Here is a 14,457-nt window from a genome sequence, read left to right as displayed (position 1 = left end):
GGTGTCGGCTATTTTCCCCACTACCCGGTAAGGCCCCTCCCATGCGGCCTGGAATTTGTTCTGCCTAACCGGTTCTAGTACCAGGACCTTCTGTCCTATCTCGAAGGTGCGTCTTTAGACTGTCCTGAGGAAGTGGTGTGATCACTTTAGAAATAAAGTCTATTTTATTATTACATTGACTTGGATTCCTCTGGTACATAATTCTGACAGGCGAGCAGCGGAGTTTGATGCCCCATTCTCTTCACCCAACAAAGGAGTATGTTAGGTAAGGCAACCGCCTCTGGATACCGCGTGGTGTAATCTATCACTGTCAATATATACCTTTTCCCTGACGGACTGGGTTTGACTAACGGCCCTATCAGATCGACCGCTACTCGGCTAAATGGCTCCTCCACAATGGGAAGGGGGTGTAATTTGGCCTTGCAGCGATCTCCCCTCTTGCCAATGCGCTGGCAACTGTCACAGGTCTGGCAGTACTGACGAACATCATGGGATAACCCTGGCCAAAAGAAGTTTTGTGTCAGACGATACCTGGTGCGGCTGACTCCGAGGTGCCCCGCCAAGGGTATGTCATGAGAGATTCGCAGAAACTCCTGCCTATACTTTTTGGGAACTACCAGCTGTCGTTGTACAGTGGGGCTCGTCCCTGAGTGAGTTTGCTCTGTAACCCTGTAGAGGAGTCCCTGATGCCATATAAACTGTTCACCTTCCAGTACCCCTCTCCCCTCCTGTGCCTTCCCGCGATACCCCTGCAATGAGGGATCCTCTAGTACCTCCCTCCTAAATTCTGCTGGGGTGTCCCATGAAATGTGTCTGGCTATGGGAATACGTGAAGGGCTGTAGTGTCTTACCTGGGCCTTCTCTGAGTGTGATTCCGCCTCCGCAGCTCGAGTTGTCTCCGGGTAGTCACAGGATATGTCTCAGCCAGGGGGGCAACCGAGAAGGAAGACAACATGGGCCCCAAGTCATTTCCCAGCAGGACATCTGCAGGCAAATCCTTCATCATGCCGACCTCGACAAAGCCATCCCCGGCCCCCCAGTTCAGGTGAATCTTGGCCGTGGGCAGTCGATGTATGGCTGCCCCTGCTACACGGACCGCCACTGTTCGACCCATATTTTGGCCTTGGGCGAGATGCGACTTCACAAGGGTCAGAGTAGCTCCGGAATCTCTTAATCCCTGCAGCTGTTTCCCATTAATCCACACCGACTGTCAATGTTGTTGTCGATTATCCGCCTGGGCTGCCTGCACAGGGTCCACTTCATGCAGCACTCCCTCTTTCTCTTCCATCCCATAATTAGCCATAGCCACCGATGCCGGGTCGGCTTCGCCTTGGTAGCAGCGTACAGCGGCCCGGTTGAAGGTAGCCGTTTCCGGTTTTGGCCACTGGGTGCGCTGGGTCCGGTTGGGATAGTGTCTCTGCAGGTGACCCAGCTGATGGCAGGTGTGGCATCGCACCCCAGGAGGACTCTGGTAGGCCGGGGTATTGGTGGGTCCCCCGCCAAGCTTCTGTGGTTTAGGGGCCTCCAGACCCATGGGAGGGCCTCTTGAGACAGTTTTGGACCCTGACAATTGGGCCCTCCTGGCATCATAATGTTCATCGGTCAGCCGTGCAGCCTCCTCAAGAGTCGTCGGTCCCGAAGCCATTCTTGCGTCTCAGGAGTTAACCCAGTAAAGAATCGTTCTAACGCGATGAGCTGTTGGACGTCCTCCTTCGTGTCTGCTTTGCTACCTTGTACCCACTGTAGCAGTGACCACCATAGTTTACAGGCCCATTCAGCGTGGGTATCCGTTTCCCGTTTTGTGGTTTTGCGGAACTTTTGACGGTATGCCTCTGGTGTTAGTGCATATCACTTCTTTGACTCGCTTATAGTCCATACAGTCCTTATCCGATACAGTGCGATAGGCATCCGCTGCCCGGCCTGTCAGCTTGCTGGCCAGAATCTGGACCCAATCCTCCGGCTCCACTTTATGAAGGGTACACTGCCGCTCAAAGTCCTGCAGAAAGCCATCAATGTCTTCCTCTGCCTCCCCCAACTGTCGGAAGGCATTGTATTGGATCTTTTTGTGGCTTACCCCTGCTGGAACCAGGGAGGAAGCCAGGGCTCCCCCTGCTCGCTGTATCTCCTCTCTCCGCTCCGCCATCTCCATCTTGGCTAGCTCTATCTTGGTCCTCTCTGGCATCTCCATCCTGGCTAGCTCCATCCGCTCTGCCCTCTCCATCTTTTCATCCAGATCAGTACGCACATCAGCCATCACCTTATCTATGATCTGTACTGCCAGGTTGGGAGCATAAAGTGCCAGTCTGCTCTTTACCTCCCTCTGGAATTCAGTCTCTTCCACGTTCCCGTTGGAGGTTGTTGCGTTGTCGAGCTCCATAATGGCTGCTATCAAATCCGCTTTTGTTTTGTTGCTGGCGGTTAACCCTCGAGCTTCCACAAGGTCCTTCAACGTATTCCTCTTTAGCTTCTGGTAGATGTCTTCCATTCAGTCCTTGGTTCCTGAAGAAGATGGACCGAATCCCACCGCTGCCACCAGTGTGACGGGAGCTAGTTACCCCATCCGCAGATGTCCAATCTTCTTCTGCAGGCCCCTGACATGGAAAGGCTTTTCTTACACTGGGATATATAAAATATGACTATCGCACAGTGTCTCCAAGATGAACTAAACTTTTATTCTCACAAGCAGGTTTTATAGAGAATCACACAAGCTATTTTTAGCACCCATTGTTCTCACTAGATAATACCCACAGTAGGCTCCCAGACAGCAGTTAGGCAACAACCCATTAATCAGCACATTGTCTGTTTGCCCCTGCTAAGTGAGCACAGGAAGGTGGGGGCCAGGAGTGCTTCGGTCACATCACAGAATGTCCAACAATATGCGATCCACAATATTCACCCCACTTTATAACATTATGTCCCCTTAGCTGCATAGGCGCTACGACAACCCCCATGTGGCAAAATCTTGGAGTACGGGGTTGATCCGTCACACTACCGTATCTGCTTGTTAAAGTACGCCGCCTGTGTGCCCATTTTAGAAAGTCACCTACAGCTTCCGCCACCCTTGCCGTGTTTCAGCAGCATTTGCAGCTTCCGGCTCACAGACTGGTGTGTGATGCCCCACGCGTTGGCAATCTATGGAGCAGATGTTGGGTCAGATTTGTGAGCAGAAGAGGGCAGTTGTTGAGTACCAGCATCAACAAGGCCGTCGGTATTCAGTTCAGACTCCACACATAAGACCTCAGGAGTGGACATGGATATCAGACATATGTACCATCCTCCAAAACTTTGAGGACTCCACCAAGATGGTGAGCGGCAATGTCGCCATAATTAGCATCACCATCCCGCTTCTCTGTCTTCTGAAACGCCCTTTGCTGACAATCAAAGAGGATGCATTGCAGGCGGAGCACGATAAGATGGAGCAAGGAACCATACAGTGTGATTACACACAACCCAGCCTCATCTCATCCCAACGAGGATTGGGTGACAAAGAGGAGGAGGAGGAGGAAGAACAGGAGCTAGTTTCATGCGCTATAGACGGTACTACCTGCACAGCTGTAATACTGTCTGTTCAGCGTGGATGGCCAGAGGACAGACAGGAGGAGGAGGAAGAGAGCATGGTCAGTCATCCTTTTGGTGAGGACACGGTCTTGCCTGTTAGCAGTCTGGCACGCATGGCTAATTTTATGTTACGCTGCCTTTCTCATAACCCTCGCGTTCTCAAAATTTTGGGTGACAGTCATTACTGGTTGGTGACACTTCTAGACCCACACTACAAGGAGAACTTTATATCTCTTATTCCTGAGGCGGACAGGTCTACAAAAAATGGGGCTGTACTAGAAGGCCCTTGTTGCGGAACTATTAAAAAATTCCCATCTGAAAACGCCGGCGGCAGAGGTCACAGTTCGTTGGACAACGAAGGACAACAGGTGAGAGAGACACAACTTCAATCCAGCAGAGGCAGGGGAACACTGTCAAAGTTCTGGGAGAATTTTCTCAGCCCCTCGCATCGCACAGGCCCTGAGGTGCAGGGTACTCTCATAAGGAGTGCAAAGTTTGGGAAGATGCTGAGGGAGTACTTTACCGACCGTACCAACGTCCTCCGTGATTCCTCTGTGCCTTATAATTATTGGGTATCCAAGCTGGATACGTGGAATGAACTGACTCTCTATGCCTTCAAGGTCCTGGCCTGCCCTGCCGCCAGCGTTTTATCAGAGCGTGTTTTTAGTGCCGCTGGTGGAATTATAACTGATAAGCGCATCTGCCTGTCAACTGAAAATGCTGACAGGATGACTCATAAAATTGAACAAGGGCTGGATTGGGCCAGACTTCTCAACACCACCGAATGATAGCAGCGTAACATAAACTCAAATCCAGTGTCTCTTTTTGGGAGGTGTATTCCCATGCACCTTCTCACACCCACACATGGGTATACGCTTCCTGATTTTGGCTATCTGCTCTTGTCCTCCTCCTTCTCCTCATCCTCTACCACCATATCACCAGGGTGACCGTGGTCCGTGATGCAACACCCACATAATTTTTTAAAGGGTATTTATGATGCCCGTAAAAAAAATTTTTTATACAGTATGTTCATGTATACCCCCAGGGGTAAATGTTTGTCAGCCCATACATTTAGTGCATGGGCATTACAAGTAAGGAGGCCTGCTTCTTTCTAATGGGAACATTTTTTTATGAGGCCCTCCTCCACATCTCTTCCAAGGGGCATTGGAGTGCCTCCAAATTTTTGGCAACCTTTGCATTCACTGCATAGGCAAACACAATGGGAGACCTACTTCCTAATAATGGGAACATTGTTTTCAGGAGGCCCTCCTCTAAGTCTCTTCAAAAGGGGTATTGGGGTGCATCCAAATTTTGGGCAGCCCTGCCACTAACTGCATACGCAGCAACACTATAGGAGACCCAGTCTTCAGTAATGGGAACAATAAAACATAGCCGGCTAATGGCTCTCTAAGAATAGTGAGGGCCGATTGCTGGTCCTTTAAGAATAATAAAGGGCACCTGATGGCCCTATAAAAATAGGCTTTGTGACTTTCAGAGTCCCTCCATCATAAATGAAACACGATGTGTCTGATGATATCTCACACACCACATGGCCAGATAAGGTTGTAAAATGTTAAAATGACATTACCTGGTGAATGCATTTGTCACGGTTGAAAGCAATGCAAAAGTGCAAAAACGCATCAAAAAAGCTAAGTGTGAACATAGGCCAAGGTGTGGAGGAGTATTTTTGTTTTTGGTTATTTATTTTGCTTTATATACAAGTCATTACCCTGGAAAGGATGTTCCTTAAAATATTTACCAGGAAAATCCATTTTGGTTTTGTTTTTGTATGTTTTATTGTGAGTCTGTAAAAGTGGCGTAATACCTCTGACAACGTTGTTGACAGCAGTGACCTGGGAGTCAGAAATGCTTCCAGGGGTCTTCCCCATGCTGTTCCCATGTCATTTGAGCACTGTTCCCATCGAAACTCTGCAGACTGCCGGGGGGATCAGTCTGAAAAATGCTCGAGTCTCCCATAGACTTACATTGGGCTCGTTGCTTGGGTTGAGCACCCGAGTATTCCAATGTGCTCAACCCGAGCATCGAGCATTTTAGTGCTCGTCCATCATTACTCTGTATCTGTGTGAATAAAGTCCTCTGTATCTGTGTGATTAAAGTCCTCTGTAGCTGTGTGAATAAAGTCCTCTGTATCTGTGTGAATAAAGTCCTCTGTATCTGTGTGAATAACCTCCTCTGTATCTGTGTGAATAAAATCCTCTGTATCTGTGTGAATAACCTCCTCTGTATCTGTGTGAATAAAGTCCTCTGTATCTGTGTGAATACAGTCAAGGCCCCGTCACACTCAGTGATGCTACAGCGATTCCGACAACGATACATAGTTACATAGTTACATACAAGCGTCCATCCAGTTCAGCCTATTTCTTATGCACTGCAGCTATTCCGCAGCGTTGATCCAGGGGAAGGCAAAAAAATCCCATGCGGTATAGGCCAATTTACATCATTGAGGAAAAATTCACTTCCCGACTCCAATCTGGCAGTCAGATTAAATCCCTGGATTAATTAACTATCACTAAGCATAAGATGTAATTTTATTGTTCTCAAGAAAGGCGTCCAGGCCTCTCTTGAACTCATTAAGTGAGTTGGACATCACCACTTCCTCTCCCAGAGGATACGACCTGTCAGGGATCGTTGCTGCGTTGCTATGTGGTCGTTGGTGAGATGTCAAACAGTCAGATGTTCCCAACGACGCAGCAACGATGCGGCGACCCGTAACGACCTGTATAACGATGCAGGCCTATGTGTCTCTGTGTCTGAGTCGTCAACAAGGTCGTTGGTAAGGTGTCAAACACAACGATGCATGCTACCCAGCGGGGCCTCAACAATCAAAGAAATGTCCAGACCATTCTGACACGACCAGCGATCTCACAGCAGGGGCCTGGTCGCTGCTAAGTGTCAAACATAGCGAGATCGCTGCTGAGGTCGCTGTTGCATCACAAAACTTGTGACTCAGCAGCGATCTCGCTAGCGATCTCGCTTAGTGTGATGGGGGCTTCAGATGTTGTCAGTACTTTCCCTGGAGCGCTGCTCCTGTTACTTGTTCTCTTTATCAGTGTTTACCGGGTTGCGTGTTCAAGTCCTTCATCCACAAAAACAGGATTGTGCTGCTCTTCCTCCTTCCATGTCACATTCTTCTAGAAGCAGATATGTCAGGTAAGGCCGGAGTCACACTACCGTATAACATATAAAACATCGCACAGCACTCGGCCCAGTGTTATTCTATAGGGCAGCTCAGATAACCGTTTTTTTTCTCAGGCGTATTCGGCGTTCATGCAAAATCGCAGCATGCTGTGATTGTACGCATATATTGTGAGAGACTCGCCAATGCAAGCCTACGGGTGTGAGAAAAAATTGGTCGCCACACGGACCATCCGTATGCCGTCCAATTTTTATGGTTACATTACCATTCTGTAGCACAGAACACTGTAAATGGTCCTGTAAATGATTGGAGAAGAATAGTTGCAGAGAAGATAAACACGTTGCATATTGATGTCATACGGATACATGGGTGAGAAAATATCGCATCATCGCATTACACACGGATTACCATACGGAGAACTCGTGCGACTCTCATCAGTGAGAATCGGAACGATTTTGTCTACGGGTAGTGTGACTCCGTCCTAAAGCTTCTGTTCTGCTCCTATAGTCTCAGAGATTAGCAAGAACACATCCTTCACAATAAGACTTTATACACACAAGACTTGTGTTATTGTGGAAATTTATACCTCGAACTGTGTTTTCATTTGAACTTTATGTCTATATCCAAGTTCCGGATAAATATGAACAAAATGTAAATGTTCATTGATAAGACGTGAATTCAGCGGGTCGGTCCTGAGGGAATTTACATCCCAGGTAGGAATTCAGGGGATCTGGGAAGGGATTTCGCACCATATGAACAACACTGGATGGATGGGCCCAGATAACCCGGCACCCAGGCTGGAAAAGATCCATACGCTGGTTTTCTTCGATTCCTATATGAAAGAAATAAAAACAAATATTTTCTAACGCTTTTCTATTTTTTTTTTTTATAATTATTTGATATTAACCCCTTTACCACTTTGGGCTTCTCCATTTCGTTTTTTGCTCCCTTTCTCTCCAGAGCCATAAATGTTTTATTGTTCCGTCAATGGCCATGTGAGGGCTTGTTTTTTGCAAGACGAGTTGTACTTTTGAACAACACCATTGGTTTTACCATATTGTGTACTGGAAAACAGGAAAATAATTCAAAGTGTGGTGAAATTGCAAAAAAAGTGCAATTTCACAATTGTGACTCACCGGTGCCTGCGCACAAGTTTCCTGCTCCACCTGGCTACACAGATGGCAGGAAGAAGAGCGCCGTCCATACAGGGCAAATTGCGCAGGCGCGGGATCCGGCCGGGAACTGCACATCACAGGCCCCTGTGACGAGCAGGGGAGGAGGGGGGATAAGGAAAGGAAGCTAATAGGCGTGAAGCTTGCCAAAACTAATTTAATAAAAAGCTATTACACAGCAAGTAGACCTCTAATATGGGACATACAGGTGAGTATAGATTCATACTTCTATGACCTGGATCCCAATATTAGAGGTCAGATAGGTCCCAGGGGTGACAAATTCCCTGTAACATGTTAACAGCCATGGATGGATCGCAACTGCACCTGTGGCTGTTAGGGGCACGTGACAGCTGTACTGATCAGCTGTCATGTCCCTGGAAAGGTGCGGTGTCATCGCCGGAGTCCATACGCCTCGTACACATGCGCGGCTCTGCTCCGTAACCTAATACACGTGTGGCTCCGCTCCGTAAACCTTGTACACGCGCGGCTCTGCTCCGTACATTTCGTACACGCGCTGCTCCGCCCCGTACACCTCATACACGCGGCTCCGCTCCGTACACCTCGTACACACGCGGCTGGGCTCCGTACATCTCGTACACGCGCAGCTCCGTTCCGTACGCCTCGTACACGCGCGGCTCCGCACGCCTCGTACACGTGCGGCTGCGCTCCGTACGCCTCGTGCACGCGCGGCTCCGCTCCGTACGCCTCGTGCACGCGCGGCTCCGCTCTGTACGCCTCGTACACGCGCGGCTCCGCACGCCTCGGACACACGCGGCTGCGCTCCGTACGCCTCGTGCACGCGCGGCTGCACTCCGTACGCCTCGTGCACGCGCGGCTCCGCTCCGTACGCCTCGTGCACGCGCGGCTCCGCTCTGTACGCCTCGTACACGCGCGGCTCCGCTCCGTACGCCTCGTACACGCGCGGCTCCGCTCCGTACGCCACGTACACGCGCGGCTCCGCTCCGTACGCATCGTACACGCGCGGCTCCGCTCCGTACTCATCGTACACGCGCGGCTCCGCTCCGTACGCCTCGTACACGCGCGGCTCCGCTCCGTACGCCTCGTACACGCGCGGCTCCGCTCCGTACACCTCGTACACGCGCGGCTCTGCTCCGTACGCCTCGTACGCCTCGTACATGCGCGGCTCCGCTCCGTACGCCTCGTACACGCGCGGCTCCGCACGCCTCGGACACACGCGGCTGCGCTCCGTACGCCTCGTGCACGCGCGGCTGCACTCCGTACGCCTCGTGCACGCGCGGCTCCGCTCCGTACGCCTCGTGCACGCGCGGCTCCGCTCTGTACGCCTCGTACACGCGCGGCTCCGCACGCCTCGGACACACGCGGCTGCGCTCCGTACGCTTCGTGCACGCGCGGCTGCGCTCCGTACGCCTCGTGCACGCGCGGCTCCGCTCCGTACACGCGCGGCTCCGCACGCCTCGTACACGTGCGGCTCCGCTCCGTACGCCTCGTACACGCGCGGCTCCGCTCCGTACGCCTCGTACACGCGCGGCTCCGCTCCGTACGCCTCGTACAAGCGCGGCTCCGCTCCGTACGCAACGTACACGCGCGGCTCCGCTCCGTACGCCTCGTACACGCGCGGCTCCGCTCCGTACGCCTCGTACACGCGCGGCTCCGCTCCGTACGCCTCGTACACGCGCGGCTCAGCTCCGTACGCCACGTACACGCGCGGCTCCGCTCCGTACGCATCGTACACGCGCGGCTCCGCTCCGTACTCATCGTACACGCGCGGCTCCGCTCCGTACGCCTCGTACACGCGCGGCTCCGCTCCGTACGCCTCGTACACGCGCGGCTCCGCTCCGTACACCTCGTACACGCGCGGCTCTGCTCCGTACGCCTCGTACGCCTCGTACATGCGCGGCTCCGCTCCGTACGCCTCGTACACGCGCGGCTCCGCTCCGTACACCTCGTACACGCGCGGCTCTGCTCCGTACGCCTCGTACATGCGCGGCTCCGCTCCGTACGCCTCGTACACGCGCGGCTCCGCACGCCTCGGACACACGCGGCTGCGCTCCGTACGCCTCGTGCACGCGCGGCTGCACTCCGTACGCCTCGTGCACGCGCGGCTCCGCTCCGTACGCCTCGTGCACGCGCGGCTCCGCTCTGTACGCCTCGTACACGCGCGGCTCCGCACGCCTCGGACACACGCGGCTGCGCTCCGTACGCCTCGTGCACGCGCGGCTGCGCTCCGTACGCCTCGTGCACGCGCGGCTCCGCTCCGTACACGCGCGGCTCCGCACGCCTCGTACACGTGCGGCTCCGCTCCGTACGCCTCGTACACGCGCGGCTCCGCTCCGTACGCCTCGTACACGCGCGGCTCCGCTCCGTACGCCTCGTACAAGCGCGGCTCCGCTCCGTACGCAACGTACACGCGCGGCTCCGCTCCGTACGCCTCGTACACGCGCGGCTCCGCTCCGTACGCCTCGTACACGCGCGGCTCCGCTCCGTACGCCTCGTACACGCGCGGCTCCGCTCCGTACGCCACGTACACGCGCGGCTCCGCTCCGTACGCATCGTAAACGCGCGGCTCCGCTCCGTACTCATCGTACACGCGCGGCTCCGCTCCGTACGCCTCGTACACGCGCGGCTCCGCTCCGTACGCCTCGTACACGCGCGGCTCCGCTCCGTACACCTCGTACACGCGCGGCTCTGCTCCGTACGCCTCGTACGCCTCGTACATGCGCGGCTCCGCTCCGTACGCCTCGTACACGCGCGGCTCCGCTCCGTACACCTCGTACACACACGGCTCTGCTACATCCACACTGTAAACCCCTCCTGACCCCACACATAAACTTCAGCTCATCCAGCACCATGACAACCAGCACAGCAGAGTCCTGCATCCACTGAGGCCCCTGATCATGTGACCCCTGACTCCTCCCCTCCTGTGACCTCATCACAGCTCCTGTGCGCACAGAGCAGCCATATATGTGATGGCGGCTCTGCAGGTGGAGGTATGTGGAGACCCCATTACTGGGCGCAGGGGGCATTAACCCCTTCAGCACGGAGACTCTTTTGGGGTCTTGTGTTGCCCCTTTATAAGAATCATAAGTTTTTTGTTCTGTTTCCTGTAATAGATACATACGACCCAACTATGGAGACAGGAAGGGGGAAAACGTATTGTTCCCATAGTACAGGACCCCTTTACTGCCCCACAGTGTAATGCCCCCATTATGCCCCTTATGCAGGATGTATGATGCCCCCACACAGTGTAATGCCCCCATTATGCCCCTTATACAGAATGTATGATGCCCCCACACAGTGTAATGCCCCCATTATGCCCCTTATGCAGGATGTATGATGCCCCCACACAGTGTAATGCCCCCATTATGCCCCTTATGCAGGATGTATGATGCCCCCACGCAGTGTAATGCCCCCATTATGCCCCTTATGCAGGATGTATGATGCCCCCACGCAGTGTAATGCCCCCATTATGCCCCTTATGCAGGATGTATGATGCCCCCACACAGTGTAATGTCCCCATTATGCCCCTTATACAGGATGTATGATGCCCCCACACAGTGTAATGCCCCCATTATGCCCCTTATGCAGGATGTATGATGCCCCCCACAGTGTAATGCCCCCATTATGCCCCTTATGCAGGATGTATGATGCCTCCACACAGTGTAATGCCCCCATTATGCCCCTTATACAGGATGTATGATGCCCCCACACAGTTTAATGCCCCCATTATGCCCCTTATGCAGGATGTATGATGCCCCCCACACAGTGTACTGCCCCCATTATGCCCCTTATGCAGGATGTATGATGCCCCCACACAGTGTAATGCCCCCATTATGCCCCTTATGCAGGATGTATGATGCCCCCACACAGTGTAATGCCCCCATTATGCCCCTTATGCAGGATGTATGATGCCCCCACAGTGTAATGCCCCCATTATGCCCCGTATGCAGGATGTATGATGCCCCCACACAGTGTAATGCCCCTTATGCAGTATGTATGATGCCCCCACACAGTGTAATGCCCCCATTATGCCCCTTATGCAGTATGTATGATGCCCCCACACAGTGTAATGCCCCCATTATGCCCCTTATGCAGGATGTATGATGCCCCCACACAGTGTAATGCCCCCATTATGGCCCTTATGCAGGATGTATGATGCCCCCTCACAGTGTAAAGCCCCCATTATGCCCCTTGTGCAGTATGTATGATGCCCCACACATTGTAATGCATTATGCCCCTTATGTAGTATGTATGATGCCCCCTCACAGTGTAATGCCCCCATTATGCCCCTTATACAGGATGTATGATGCCCCCACACAGTATAATGCCCCCATTATGCCCCCTGTGCAGTATGTATGATGCCCCACACATTGTAATGCATTATGCCCCTTATGTAGTATGTATGATGCCCCCACACAGTGTAATGCCCCCATTATGCCCCTTATGTAGTATGTATGATGCCCCACACAGTGTAATGCCCCCATTATGCCCCTTATGCAGTACGTATGATGCCCCCCACACAGTGTAATGCCCCCATTATGCCCCTTGTGCAGTATGTATGATGCCCCCCACACAGTGTAATGCCCCCATTATGCCCCTTATGCAGTATGTATGATGCCCCACACATTGTAATGCCCCTATTATGCCCCTTATGTAGTATGTGTAATGCCCCCATTATGCCCCTTATGTAGTATGTATGATGCCCCCACACAGTGTAATGCCCCGATTATGCCCCTTATGCAGTACGTATGATGCCCCCCACACAGTGTAATGCCCCCATTATGTCCCTTATTTAGTATGTATGATGCCCCCACACAGTGTAATGTTCTCCCAGTACCGCCTGAGGTCCTGCAGTTGGAATAATCCCTCTGGAGTTGGTTTTCCCTTTGGCTGCTCCCCTACATGTAGACCCTCGAGCATGTATACATGCATGTAGGGGAGCAGGCCTCACTAGATATCGAGGCTTTGTACAGTAATATACCGCATGATGATGGTATCAGAGGAGTAAGACGTTTATTGAAATCGAGATCAATAGAGTGTAGCAGACATAATGACTTCATGGAGGATCTTCTAAAATTAACTTTTACTCATAACTTATTTATTTTTGACAGGAAGTACTTCCACCAGCTCAGTGGTACTGCGATGGGGAGCCCTTGTGCCCCCTCGTATGCTAACCTATTTCTTGGCTGGTGGGAGGAATCCACAATATTCAGGGATGATCATAAGTGATGGCATTCATATATTGGGGTATTGTACAAATATATAGACTACATTTTAATCATCTGGTCAGGGACGAGTGAACAACCTTTTGAATTTGTCAGAGAACTGAACATCAATAGAGTCGGCCTGAGATTTACATCGGAGTTTAATTATAACCAGTTGACTTTCCTGGATGTACTAATCTAGATAGAACGGGATGGGACCCTAGGAGCACTCATCTACCATAAACCTACAAGCACTAATAAACTATTGAAGTGGAATAGCCACCACCCCATCCCCATAAAAAGAGGAATACCCAAGGGTCAATTTTTATGGTTGAGAAGGTACTGCCATAATGTCACAGATTTTAATATACTGGCAATAGACCTGAACACCAGATTAAGGGATTATAGGGTACTCATGGTACATTTTGGATTCCACATCATCGTTTGCAGAAAAATGGGAGAAACAGACTCCTCCATACCTAACCAAGAGACCAAGAAAAAGATGGGGTAGCACGAGTAAGAAAAACTTATGACAATCAGAGTGACCTGGGATATACTTGTGGCCGACCCAGCTCGGAGGGTGCTGTGTGATCTACTCCCACAATAACTTTCAGAAAGGGTTGGTCAATTAGGGACCGTTTAGTGCATAGTTTCTACCAAAAAACTGCACCCAAGGGGACTTGGCTAGATAGAAGAATCTGTGGTTTCTTTAGATGTGGAGAATGTTGTACATGTAATTGGATGAGACCATGTAAATCTTTCTCGAGTTCCTCCACGAGTAAAAACTTTTTTCAGAGGGGTTATTCCAACTGTAAAACCTCAGGACTTGTATATATGGCCACATGCACCTGCCCCCTAGATTATGTAGGTAACATGTAAGCAAATAAGAAGAAAGGGTAGCACTCACCGGTCCGTAAAACGTACTTCTTTATTGTATGACATCGGTACACTATTCCTGGACCAATTGTCTTCCCCGTACAAAGTTGCCGGTTCTTGTTTTATTTTTTTGTGTTTGGACAGATTATGTAGGCAAGACCAAGAGGGAGTCTAGGAGGAGGGTGGGGGGCATTTGGGTGACATATGCCATGGTCAGGACACCCGATTAGCGAGACACATGAATAGTGTACATCGAGGTGAAACCAGAGACATCTCCTTTTGTATCATTGATGTGGTTAAACCCAATGTGATAGGAGGTGATCACAATAGATATATCCTCAAAAAGGAAAGTGAGTGGATTTCCAGACTGGATTGACTAGACCCTAAGGGACTGAATGAGACAATTTCCTATGCTTGTTTTGTGTGAATACAGCCCCATTCCGGATTACATTTTGGATTTTATACTCTATTCATTGCTACTCAGTTCCCAGTGATTGGAGTTCACATATTA

This window comes from Phyllobates terribilis, unplaced genomic scaffold (assembly GCF_046119375.1).
Source record: "Phyllobates terribilis strain yellow unplaced genomic scaffold, ASM4611937v1 Scaffold_71__1_contigs__length_7168151, whole genome shotgun sequence".
Taxonomy (NCBI): domain Eukaryota; kingdom Metazoa; phylum Chordata; class Amphibia; order Anura; family Dendrobatidae; genus Phyllobates; species Phyllobates terribilis.
The sequence above is the reverse complement of the archived record's forward strand: the minus strand, read 5'-3'. Positions refer to the sequence as shown.